The 14,111-nt window shown below is 37.0% G+C and overlaps 1 long non-coding RNA gene across 1 annotated transcript; it reads right to left on the bottom strand.

Annotated features, from left to right (window-relative positions):
* Positions 1-822: 822 nt before the first annotated feature.
* Positions 823-8,308, bottom strand: LOC108263471 (uncharacterized). The gene is made up of 2 exons (XR_008396269.1): positions 5,552-8,308; positions 823-3,795 (listed from the first exon to the last, which is right to left on the bottom strand). It is a non-coding gene; the product is annotated as an uncharacterized LOC108263471 (long non-coding RNA).
* Positions 8,309-14,111: the final 5,803 nt, after the last annotated feature.

Below are 14,111 nucleotides of genomic sequence, written 5' to 3'. Positions count from 1 at the left end.
GATAGTAATTGGCAAACAATTATAACACAAGTCCTGTCAACTAAATTTACTACTAATGATTTCTGAATAGTAAATATTTTTGAACAAACACATCCTTATAATTTTCCCTGCTTATTTCATTTAAGACACCAGCATCATAGGAATGATCATGGCCATGTTACCACAATATCAAGGCTTGCAATATGTAGGGCCGCACTAAGAACACAATATGAGGTCTGGAGCAAGGGAGAGGAAAGGAAAGGAAAAAAGTATTGTAGCTCAGATTAGTGGATTAAAGGAAAGCAAACCCTCAGACAGGAAAACAAAGCTACTGGTACCGGTCCTTTGATATTGTAAAGATGACCAGCAAAGCCCTAATTCAGCCATGTCTTTAATAACCAGAGAGAGTTTGCTCAGATATGGCAATCAGATTAAGGTGTGCTTTCCATCCACTTTTTTTTTTTTTTTTACATGGGCAAGATGCTTTGTCAAGGAAGTGAGGTGATTCTAACTATTTTGTGCGCTAGCCACATGTGAAAAGAAAGCAAATAGACACTTAATATTGACAGACAGCACAACTTGACATCAATTTGTCCCTGGGGGAGAAAACATGGCGTATTCTTGCATTGGCTCATATCTTGAGTCCCCTCCTCTCCCTGCGTGCATCCACACATACATCAACAGACACACACACATGCACAAAGCCCACTTTCATGATTCATTCAAAACTCCATTCCACAGTGACAAATCAGACAGTCAGACAGGTGTGTGGTTTGTTTTAACTTATGGATCTGCCAAAAAAAAAAATTAAGAGATCAATCTAAAGAACACTGAATGCACATACACTGTATCAGGCCATTTTATTTTGGATGTCAGAACATATTAACAGAGCAGTTGTTCTATACATGGAATACTGAGTGCATATACAACTTTGTCAAGACGATGAAGGTTTTTGGACTCTTAGATCAACATGCCAGCAGGGAGACACAGGGAGTTACCCGTTCCTGGACCCCAACTCACTGAGCTGCTGTTCCTAAAAAGGAAGGCCATGAGGTTATAGGATGTGGAGGAGTGTGTTTGAAAGGGGCCCATGAATCCCCCCTTCCCCAAGGTAGAAAAATTTTTTTTTTTTTTTTTTTTTTTTTTTTTTTTTACTGGGGAGCTGGGGGTGACTCAGAGGACACAATGCCTTGTAAAACACATGCACTTAATATTAGAGCTATAAAACTTGTAAAATTAAAAACAGTTTTGGAAAATAGAAATGGAAATATTTATGCATCTGACTCATAATAGAGTTCATTTTATTCCTGCACCAGAGGGCTGAACAGGTAACTGTCAGCAAGCCAGGTACCCTGTGGAAGTCTGTCTTGTGTGGCAAGGTTCTTTTAGCATGACTGTATAATTTATCACCCTAAAGAAAGTCACAGAGGGACACAAAAACAAAACATAATTAAGACTTTGTTAAGGATCACAGAGAAAACCATTCCCAGCACCTATATATGCCCTTCAGCTCTTAGAAAAACACAACACCTATTCTTAGTAACTGAAAAGCTGCAAAAAATAATTATGCTACTAAAAATAAACAGACCCCTGGTTTAGCTGGGACAAGCATCATAAATTGAATATTTGGCTCTGTTTACACAGTGCTGGCCCAGCCACATGCCAGAATGTCTTCTACAGCCACACACCAGAATCATATAAACATGTTCATGATTCAGCTACCTCAATCAAACATTAAATGAGCTTTTATCATAATATTGTCATTAACATGAGTTGAAACGTAGTTGTTTGGGACCAGAATATTTTTGAATGATGAATAATTTGCGTTGATGAAAAAAAATCTTTGTGTCTGAATGTTTTTATGTTTACATGGTTAACATGATTACATAGTTAACAGATATGTCAGTAAATCCACTTCATTCCTGTGCAAACATACATACATGTTTTAGCAAGTCTTTTTTTCTTTGTGTTAGTCACAATTTTTAACATTTTAAATGTAGATGCTATTACCTGTTTTATTGGATAAACGTGTCACACCCTTCTGCCACATGTTTTGGAATTTCACATGTAATTTGCTTTAATCTAAACCAGTTATAGCCTACGTGAAAGAACTCCATAAACTCAGAATATTTGTCATGCATTTGATCTTAGGCTAGAAAGGTGCTTTAAAACCCACAAAGGTTTTGGTATACATGTGTGCCTGCTCCAAATCGAAGGGAAAAAATCCACTAATACAAATAATAAAATTTCAGACCTGTACACACATGCGAACATATATGCACACACCAAGACACATGCACAGACATGCATTTACCCAAAATACCCAGCCAAAATGCACTTAAAATTTATGACTTGAGCATTCCTTTAGGGTCAAGCTATTTATCAAATCCTCCACATTCTGGTTTCAATTACCCAGTCTATTGTGGAAAGCAGCTATTTTAGCAGGTTCATTTGGCTCGGTAGGGGATGAGAAGGCTTTCGGTCTCTGACAGCAGCTTGTTGTTAGGTTGGTAGTGGAGTTGGGTGAGTGTAATGGACAGTGGCCTCCCTCTATCTGAAAAGGAACATTTTATCAGAGCAGGGTCTAGAGAGGCAATAAATCCCAGTTTTATTGCTGAAGAATTCCACTCTCTCCACAGGCCTGACAGCTCCCTGCGTTCTCCGAGCCTCTTGGACAATTTCGACACCGTGTCCATCTGGTGCTGATTAAGATCCTGACTGGTGAGATAGAGAGCGAGAGCGAGAGCGAGAGAGAGAGAGAGAGAGAGAGAGAGAGAGAGAGAGAGAGAGAGAGAGAAGCCCAAGGTGCAGGTCAGAAGCAAAAAAAAGACAGCAGGGTGAGAGGGAAGGACAGCAGGTTTATGAAAGACAGAAAAGAAATTAATAAGAAACGAGAGCAGAAAATTAGAAGGCAAAGAAAAGAAATGCTCATTAAGCTGATGTGGAATTTTGAGACCGATGACCTAACCACAGCCAAAAGACATTAGTTGGAGTGAGTAGCCATCTTGTCATGTGTATTGTGTTTATTATCCTCTCTGCTGGCACCTGCTCCCACACCGGGCTTGCCAACATTATCACTACCCCCGCCTTTCCCTTTCAGCTTCTATTCCTCTCCCTCTAAACCTATTGTCGCTAGTGATTTTCTGTACAGGGGTCAATGAAAGGCACGAGTTGTTCATTTGGATATCTAGTGCAGCTTTATGATATCATGAAACAAGTTTAAGTGCAACGGCTCTTCTGCAGCACCTGGGGAACTCTCTCTGGGCAAGCCTTCCCCCTCCTTTCACACTGACAACACAGATAAAACAACCATACGGTTAGAGATTGCCCCAAACCTGTCTCACCACACTGCTCACATTTATTAAAATGGAAAGCCTTAATGGTGAGGCCAAAAAAGTCATTTTAGGATGTATTATCTTATATATTGGAACATGGCAGTGGAAGCACTTTCATAAAGGTTTCCCACAGGTTAATGCCTGTAGCTGTGAATGTACAGTGTGCGTGTGTGTATGTGTATGGGTGTGTGTGTCTGTGTGTGTGTGTGTGTGTGTGTGTGTGTGTGTGTGTGTGTGTGCGAAGAGAGAGAGGGAAAGAGAGGGAGAGGAGGCAGTGAGAGGGCAGTAAACACACAAGGGGCTTGAGTATAAGGTCAATATGGGGAGCGTGTATACTGTATATGTGTACCTGTTTTTGTGCCTGACAATATGAAGATGAGTAGCCTCATCAGAAGATTGGCTCCTGCCTCTTAGAGTATTGTATCCCTCCTAAATGATTTCATTAATACAAAGCACATGCAGCACATGCACAATATCCTCACTGAAAAAAAGAAAAGAAAATGAAGGATATTTAAAAAAAAAAAATCTTTAAAGTTTTAATCAGATTCAGAAACAGGAGCAGTGCTTAATGACCCAGTGGCTGATTTGTATATCTATCACTACAGATTTTATTATTACTATTATTATTTTTTTTAACAGGCATATAAATTAGCCCACTATATTCATCAACATATAGAATTCTTTACTGAAAGTAGTTAAATGATAGTTTTCCCTTTCAAATTTTATTATATTTTATTTAACAGTTACTTACAATACAACTTACAATAACTTTAAAGGTTAATGTCCCACAGGTGAAATCAATTACTTTTTATCTCTGAAATCTAGAAGTGCATGGCACATAAAGTGGACGGCGCAATAATAATTTTACAAATCATTTCACCGCCTGGAAATCAAAAACCCTAAAGTGCACGAGCGTTTTTTTTTTTTTTTTTTTTTTTTGCCGTGCTGGGTTCATGAGGATGCACATAACTCCATGGAATAACAATATCATTAAAGCGCAGGCCGGAAAAATAAATCATCTTTGCCATTAATGTCTGTTAACCTATTCAAATGAGCCTCTCCTTCCTAATGTCCACCCATCTGTGTAGTTTTGTTTTATATTCAAATCACCATAATCAACTTTGCTGCATGCTGGAAACGATAATTAATGACATCTACTTTTTCATCCATGATAAATGAATATACAGTTAATGGTATTATTTGAATAAAATAGAATGCAGAAATTGATTGATATGATTAAAGGGAGGAGATGTTTTTCTTTGTACTGCTCTGGGTACGATATCCTCCGCTGGCTGCTGTGAAATAAGATCATATAACACATAAAGGTTAAACCGAAAGATTAAAAATGGAGTATGATCATACAACTCACAGAGATGCTATCAGGCAACTATAATTATTCGTTCTTAGTTAACTGTACGACAATCTGTACACTGCTAGAATTATAATATAGACTCTGGTAATTGCACTTAAATTCAGTTTAGTCTGAGTTTCCCGTTCTAGTCTACTGTAGAGGCCACTTTTTTTTTTTTTTTTTTTTTTTTTTTTTTTGTAAAATCTGATATTACTTCTTAATCACAGTATCTTTCTACGCTCAGTTTACATAGTAAATTTATTTAACAAATTTACAAATCAATAGAAAACATTTAGGTATGCTGTGTTGAAATGGATAAGATATAAAATACACGCTTCTTTTGCTTCTGCGTAAAGAAGAGCAGAGGAATTCAGTTGCCCATGCCAAATCAAGAAATGCTATTCGCTTGGATCGGACGGATTCCTCAGACTGGAAACGGTGTTAGTCCTTTACACCCGACATTGTCATTCGGAAATTTTTAAAGGATCCATACCGCCCCTGAAGCTTAACAGCTACAGTTATTACACATGATGTAATTTTGTAACAACTCATCTTTTTTGGACAGACGGTACTCATGCAAAATTATCATGGAATATGATCTTTATCGAGCGTAGACCCTCCCATTCGCCCGAAACATTCGGAACTTAGCAAAATAACGAAAGCATCCGAAATGAGTGTGTAATGAATTTGTAATGATAGTTTTTGTAAAGACAGACAGACACTCACGCACGCCCGCGCGCGCGGGCGCGCGCGCGCACACACACACACACACACACACACACAGCGCAATTTACGAATCAGACAAAGCTCGGCACGGAGAGCACACGCAGGAATTAATGCCTTTATTTTGTTAACCTCTCTCACTCACTCTCTCTCCTCATCTCACCTGCTCGCAACTCAACTCTTCTCAACTCGTCTCGATGTTTTTTTCGTCATCAATGAGATGAGAGTGGCGCGGCATGCGGCATTGACAGGCGCATTATGGGACGGTGGCGCTGTTCATTACCCGGCGGAGGAGGCCGATCAGCGGAAAAGCGCGCCAGAATATCCGCTGTCACTCTCCTGACAGGCAATTTCAACAATAACAATTACTCCCATTAGCCGTGTCATAAACAATTCACCCGAGGCAGAGCAATAACAAAGCTTTATATCCCCAGCCCAATATAAATAAATGCCAGTTGGTAACAAGAAATATGCAAAAAAATAAATAAATAAATAAATAAATAATAATAATAATAATAATAATAATAATAATAATAATAATAATAATACAAGTCTAATACGAACCATGTGACTACTTTTTTTAAAAAAAAGAACCAAAATATAGCCAGAAGAATACAGCTCTTAAACAGACTGCACGACATAGCCTACCTGAACAGACAGCGAAACAGAAACAAAGACAAAACTCACAAAAGTTACATTTAAAAAGGAAGCAACGTGGAATACAATATAAAACATGTATGGTGTGTTTTCTGAAGATTTTTTTTCCCGAAGAATATTTTCTGTGCTCGTTATATGAATATGAATATTTATAACAGCTTATGAAATACTATGAAATTATTACGATACTTAATTTGGATAGCCTATAGTCAGCCATTTCTGATAGCCATTGCAGTATAAATAACGTAGCTAATTAAAACAAAAGACAAAATAAATAAATAAATAAATAATTCAGAAAAAGACCCGACTTCACAAAGAAACTTGATATAGATACAGCAATAAACCAAAGGAGATGGGAAATATATTTTCACAAGTACATTTTCATAACAGTTAATACAAATACCATATTAGATCAACTAAATTAATTAGAGTTTAAATAGACTTTTTCATATTTAAAATCATGCTGAAAGGGGCGTAAACCTAGGATAAATTATTAAAATCTTGTGCTGTTTCCAAAAGAACAAAAAAAAAAAAAAAAAAAAAAAAAAAAAAAAGAATAATAACTGAAAATATCATTATTTTTCTACATATAATTTGCTTAACATCGGTTTACACAAACTAATGGGCGACTTGTGTGCAGCCTCAGTGTGTTTCAGGGCAGTAATCCAAACAGTGATCTATCTGCCCCGCAGCCGCACCACAATCTGAAAATCCCTAATTAGGAGAGCTGCGTAGCAATTAACACTTGTCACAGTCGACATCATCAGGTGCCACTCTAATGTCCTCACTAAAAGAGGATTTTACTTCCTCTCTTTCTTTCTAAGTTGCTTTGAACTCCGCAGACTGGGACTGACTCCCGGCTTTCAGGCGAGCTGCACCAGCTCCCTATCCACCTATCCGCCGCGCGCTTTGTTACCGACAGTCAAATCAACCAACAGTGCAGGATAACAATCGAGGCGACATCACCGTCTCTCTCTCTCTCTCTCTCTCTCTCTCTCTCTCTCTCTCGCAAACACACACTCTCTCTCTCTCTCTCTCTCTCTCTCTCTCTCTCTCTCTCTCTCTCTCTCTCTCTCACACACACACACACACACGCACACACACACACACACACACACACACACAGAGGGAGAAAAGATCAGAGATAAAGGCCGTTTTGATCTAAGGACTGACCAACAGTACGGAAGAACATTCTCGTTCGATAATAATCATTTGTACATAATAATAATAATAATAATAATAATAATAATAATAATAATAATAATATGTTCACAGAATATTTTTATTTTGTCGCTTTTTGTTCATTAAGGAGCGGCCAGACAAATACGCTAAGTAGAGAAATATTGACAGTTCAAAATTCCACAGACGAAATTATAATAATAGGAAAAACAACAGCAACAACCACCACCACACCGCTCATTCTGTAAAAAACAAAAAAGAAAAAGAAAGAAAAACACAGATCAATACAAAATGTACTAGCCTATACAGTTTCACTGAGCTGAATTAGATATGAAAAGTTGCGACTGAATGACTATTTTTAGGGTCAGACCCTAACAATGTGTTTTTCGTCATTATGTCTAACAAATAACAAAATGTATTTTTAAAATTCGTGTTTTGTCTGTTAATTTTGCAACAACAACAAAAAAATTATTATTATACATTAATCTGATTAATGTTATTAATTCACTGTAAATTATTAGAAAACAAAAATAGACATTGCCTTAAAAAAATTACAATTTTATTATAACTTTGTTAAATATATAAAATAAACTAGCCTATTATTTAATTTTCTTTGCTTTACTTTTACCTTAGTCGGGTTTATTGGTGTTTAAATAATGTTGCCTTCTACACCATAACGATTAAAAGCAGGCATTACTCTTATCAGGGTACTGTAAATGCTATATTAGATCGTCTTATGTCATCAAAGCTCGGTAAATTCTGTGGGAACTATGAGGTTAATGCATAAAACAATATTTTATCTTTTATATCATCATAACAATAATTGATTAAAAAGCACCATTGACGTTTCTGTTATTTCAAGTCAACCGTCTTCCCATTTGGAAATCATAAAAAAATAACACATTAGTAGACTTAACTCCAGGTAGAAGTGCCTAGTTAAGTACAGTTCCCAGTGGGTAGAATAGAACAATAGCCGCTTAGCGCGTTTTGCCGGTGGTGCACGATGAGAAGACTCATTTTTGTTAGCGTCATTAGGAGAGAGAGAGAGAGAGAGAGAGAGAGAGAGAGAGAGAGAGAGAGAGAGAGAGAGAGAGAGAGAGAGAGAGAGAAGAGGGGGTGGTGTTCGCGGCATTGGGCGGGGCTTCTTTCTGTCAGTCTGCCTCTGCGACCCGCATTCCTTGTTTTTGGCTTGTGCATCATATTTGCATCTCATTAGTCCCCGGCTGAGAAGGCCTTCAGTTCATTAACGACATCCTCCGTCGAGCTCCCATAATTCCACGCTTCTCTCGCGCTACCTGCCGCGTACAATCGGCGAGGGGGAAATAGCGAAGAAGAAAAAAGAAGAAGGAGAAAAAAGAAGATGCACGGGCGTGAGAAGGGCAACATTTTACGCAGTGCTAAAACAAAAGAGTCAGGAGGGAGCGAGAGAATGGAGAGGTGGTATGAAGAAGTCCTCTTCTCTGTGTGTTTTGTATCTTGTTCCCCCACCCCCCGGTCGCTCCACCATTTTGTTGTTAATCAGCCTCCTGTCATGACAGATACCCCAGCAGGTCACGGGTCAAAGTTGAACTGGAGGTCAGAAGTAACACTGCATGGGAGTCTAGCTCCAAATCTGGAAGCTTATTTGACAATGGGCAGTGTCTGTGTGCTAAGAGGCAGGAATAGGTTCTTTTTAAACTTTTGGTTATGTATGAAACACAAGGAGCAGGCAAATAGCATAGAGGTGATAAAAATGTCTATGCTCAAATGCAATGATGCTCAGATGGAAAATGGAAAAAAGCGAACCCACTGCTTCACATCAGACAATAAACAGTGCATTAATATCCAAAGAAAGAATTATGCTGTTTTTGGATGGAGTGTTTTTGTTTTTGGTTGGAGTATGATTGGGGGTCGGGATGGGGGGGGGGGGGGGGGGGGGGGGTTCTTAAAGTGTGACGACCCCTGACCAAAACTGGGTTCAGTGGAGAGATGAGTAAAAATTTTAATAGCTCATAAAACTGTGATTCTTTTCAGCAAAGTTTTTTGTGACTCCATTATTCCTAGAGATGCCTTTTTTGTGATGAGTGAAAAGCCATTCACAGAAGCCTCTGCTGGAGCTCCATCAGGACCAGGGAGCAGAGTAGAAAATGGGGAGCACCATGAATGCAGCCGCATGATTGGTGAGAGGCTCTCTCTCTTTTTTTTTTACACACCCACAGATACACACACTGTAAAAAAAAAAATCTCACTCCAAGCCTTTCACATGCAAAGCACATAGTCATAAGCCCCACGTGAATGGAAAGGGGGTTTGGATAAAAGGTCCAGCATTGTCTCTTGATTAAAACCCTCTCAGCCATATTCTTGTTTGCTCCACCCATGACATGCGCCATTTGCTCTGGTGAAAATGGCCCTGATGTTGATTCATTCACCAGCCAAGCTTTGCCTCGGGGCTAGATAAATAAACAGGCATCTGTTGTTTTATTTAATACTTACTTCATCTCATCGTTCTCTTTCTTGCATGGTGGGCTAGGGTTGCAGGACTTCACAACAGAAGTCCATTTAGTAGAACATCCACACTACCATTCAGAAAGTGAGGTGTACCATGGCATTCAACTGGATCCCTGAACAACTTTCTCTGTTAGCGGGTGTATTGTAGGGGATCATTGAGCCACTTTGTGAACTTCATATTTGACCCTGTAGACATTATTATTGACTGTTTGAGAAGCTTTCCTTGAGGCACAGAGTTATGTTTGCCTCTATTTTGGCTGCATAAACCAATTTAGCTGAATTCATACTAAAACAAAATCCTAAATATCTTAAAAGTTAAGGATTAATCAGTATTAGACGTCATTGTAATACCCTGAAACATTATGTTTTGAATTCCAAGTTGTAACTAGAGAATATATGCCATGTGCAAGTGTTTGTGGAATACTGAAATCCTTCTCTTTAACCATGATTGTTGTACTCAGGTCATGAGACTGTAAATATAAAGACCTGAAGCGATAAATCTCGCTGAGCAGATCCTGTTGTCTCAACACACTGCCATTACTACACACACAACACGCACTCTCTCTCAGACCACAGATCATGGTCTACACTTCATTCAAACACTGTTTTACTTGTCCTCTTTTAACAGAGAAATCAGTCATGCCTGGAATGACATGTGAGTTTGCAAACAACACCAGTCTCTGGTTTCTCTGGATTTCAGATAAACCAGAAGCTATTGAGTTACACTGTTTTCCTACATAGATCATACTACCTAGTATATCTCTGTTTTTGTAGGATGAGAAATTAATTGTGCTTTAGTCACAAGCTATTTTTTCCATCCACAATGAATTTCTAAAGGATTTTCAGCCAGCCTTTTGTACTTTTTAAAAAATGTATGTATGTATTTATTTATTTTTAATTATTATGTTTTTTTGTGTTTTTTTTTTTGTTTTGTTTTTGTTTTTTTAACATGTTTATCTGTCACACAAAAACACTGTTTTCTCAAGGCCACATGTGCTGGATTGAATAGATGAAAAACCATTCTGTGCTCGCAAAGGTTTCAGCAGCTTGTATAACCCAAGCCATGTTTTATCAATTCCAGTCTGATTGCACGTTTTACTTTTATACCATTACTAAATGTATCCCTAGAAAAACACAGGTAATTCTCAAAATAAATATCATCTAATAGAACATTGTCAGCTGAAATTATTTGATGATTCTGATACCATTATGAGGTCTGCATATTACTATAATTGACTTCAATTAATTTTCTTTTCTTTTTTTAAACTAAATGTTTAAATAAATGTCTAAAATAAACAGCACCTGGTATATTCATTCATCTTACATAAAAAATATGAATCGACAGTTTTTATAAAATAATGATGTAAGTATTTATCACCATTACATCATTATCACCTTTTCACTGGTGATTTTATTTTTAGCAAAATATAAATTATCTTAAATGTAAGATTATGTATATGTTTGATCATGGAATCATACACCTCTCTCTTGTATTGAGCCATCGTTCTTTTGGACACCAATATTATACTGTTTCCCCAATAGCAAGAAAACTGTGACTGCATTATTTGGGTACATGGCTGCTATTTTTCACTCCCTCTCCCTGAATGTTCAGTGTATAGGACGCCATGAGAGCACAAATGCTGGTAGAACATCTCCTCTGAGAGCTGCAGCTGAATGAGACCGGAGTCCTGCTGCCCCCTACAGAATTACAACCATCAGCTCACTAGATGATATGTTGTTATGTGCTCATTTACAAACAATGTATTAGAGAAAACTGAAGTTATTAGGTTTAATTAGAAGCTGAAATAAATTAAATTAAATAAGCATAAATTAGAAACTGAAATATATCATATAGGCTAGCAGTATAAATGAAAGCACACTGAACTGTTTTTACTGAATTTTTATTGTGCAGCATCTTTGTTATTCAGAGATATAAAAAAAATATCCATAAACACATGTTTTTAAAAGCCTAGGGACCTTTAATGATTTGTATTTAGATAATTAGTGAAACCACTGATCTGTATTGAGTGTTGGGAAGAGAGCATGGAAAAGAGAATGACAGTCAAAAAGTAATTGCTTAGATTTTGTCAAGCATAGTCCATGAATTTGTACCTACAAATTTTTCTTATTGGCTTTGTGAATTTTATTTTTAGGGTGGATACATTTATATAATTAATAGCAAAAGCAGGTTGTCTTATGAGAATGGTCTGTTTTATTTGTATATTCTGTGTTTGTCAATCTACTTGCTATTTTTCAGGGCAATAAATATATTATCTTGCTATAGGAGACCATAAATAGTTCTTCAGAAGGATAAATCTTCATTTAAATCTTATTTTCAGAAAGTTAAATCTTTTACAAATATACAAGATATTATAAAATAATCCATAAGCACGTGGGATAATGCACAATAATGCATCAACTTAACTATACAAATAAGCCACTTACAACTATGTTAAGTAGGACAAGAAGAGGCATTAGTATATCTTAATGTTTTCAGTGCCCCTGAACCCAAAGCAGAGATCAAAGGATTTGCATGTAATTGTAGATTTAAATTTCCCTTTTTTTTCCAGAGGGCCTGGTGTCACATTCAGAGTTCAAGTCTGCTCCTGTCTGAGAGACAGAAGGTATGCGCATCCAAGCTGCAGCCATTGTCTGCTCAGTGAAATAAAACAGCACTGAGTGGATCACTTTCCCCTGCACTCCTCTGTGCTTGCTCTGAACCAAATTCCACAAAATGATTCTTATTTTTCCATGTTGGAACCTTCTATAATTTACTGACACAGCACATGCAGCATTGCCTTCTGTTATTTTAAAATGTAGAAAGACACACTGGAGTTGCTGCCATTGTCTGACTCTGAATTTCTAGCAATTGCACATCACATTATGGCTGAGGTGACATGATGGCACTTTCTGGCACAAAATTATATATTGTTAGTGGGAAATGTATTATTTGTTGCTGTTGAATAGTATTTTATTTTACTCAGTTCTATACAGTATATATAGATATTCTTATATGCAACAGCTTGACACATATGTTGGAGCCTTCTACAATTTGCTGTTTATTCCTGTATAATACTAAATTAAATATGCATATATTAAAATTACACCACTGAATCATTTTTCATTGTTAACTATTATACATTATGCAGAGGAGATGATGTAAATATAAAATGGAAATGTTTACAACAAGTAAAATACATTTCATTTTATGTAATATTGTGTATTTAATAGACAGTTCATAGAAAATGTCTCATGTAATGTATTAACATGTAATTTTCTAATTACATTCTAATAAAAACAAATGAAACATTCTAATAAAACAAATGAAAGATTTCAGCTTCAAAGTTTATATAACAGCTAATATTATGTAAAAAAAATAAAAAAATACAATAATTAGTGATAGATTAGGAATAGAGCAATAGATTTTTCATTCTTTCTCTATAGTCTGTGTATATTAAACAGTATGTTTCCCATCCAGGACAGTTCTGAGGTGAAACCTGCATTCAATTTTATTCAGCAGGATTTCCCGTGGAATAAATTGTGCTGGATGTGTGTGACAGAGCCAGGAGGCCATTTCTCAGGCAGGGCCATGAGCTTGTTGTCTGCTCTGAGAGTTGTAGGAGTTGCTGCTTCCGCAAAGGAAAGACCCAGCAACGGTCACAAAACACCACAGCCCCACTCCATGACAGCCCATACATCCGCATGTGGCAATACACGCACGCACACACACATACACACCACACTGCTGTTCTCTGACAATTGCCCTGCACACCATCAGCTCTTATTCTCGTACGTTTTATATATATATATATATATATATATATATATATATATATATATATATATATAACAGCTGACAATAGTGGCTATAATAACTCTAATTAGTTTTATAGTAATGCACTTGTTTTATATGTTATTGTTTCTATAGTAACATCTTGTTCACAGGGACCTGCATGGTGGATGCTTCAAATAATCTAAGATTAATAATAACTGGATTGAAAAAATATTAATGAAATATTTTCATTAACATTTATGGAAGGAGTCTAGGTGTAAGCACTTCATAACGTTCAATAAGTTTTCTGCCACAAGAGAAATGTCAGATAATACCAAAATAGACCTTTTTGGCAATAAACACCAGAGGTGGTTTTGGTGCACACAGAGAGGTATCCATATGGAAAAGTACCTCATGCCCACAGTTAAATATGGTGGTGGCTCTTTAATGTTTTGAGGCTGTTTTTCTGTCAGAGGACTTGGACGTTTTGTTAGGATACATGACATCATCGACTCTATGAAATATCAACAGATATTAAATGAAAACCTGACTGCCTCTGCCAGAAAGCTTCAAATGGGCAGTGGTTGAATTCTTCCAGCAGGACAATGATCCAAAGCATACATGAAAA

This window comes from Ictalurus punctatus, chromosome 3, assembly GCF_001660625.3.
Source record: "Ictalurus punctatus breed USDA103 chromosome 3, Coco_2.0, whole genome shotgun sequence".
Lineage (NCBI taxonomy): Eukaryota > Metazoa > Chordata > Actinopteri > Siluriformes > Ictaluridae > Ictalurus > Ictalurus punctatus.
Note: the sequence above shows the minus strand (reverse complement) of the source record. Positions and strands in the feature narration are given on the sequence as shown.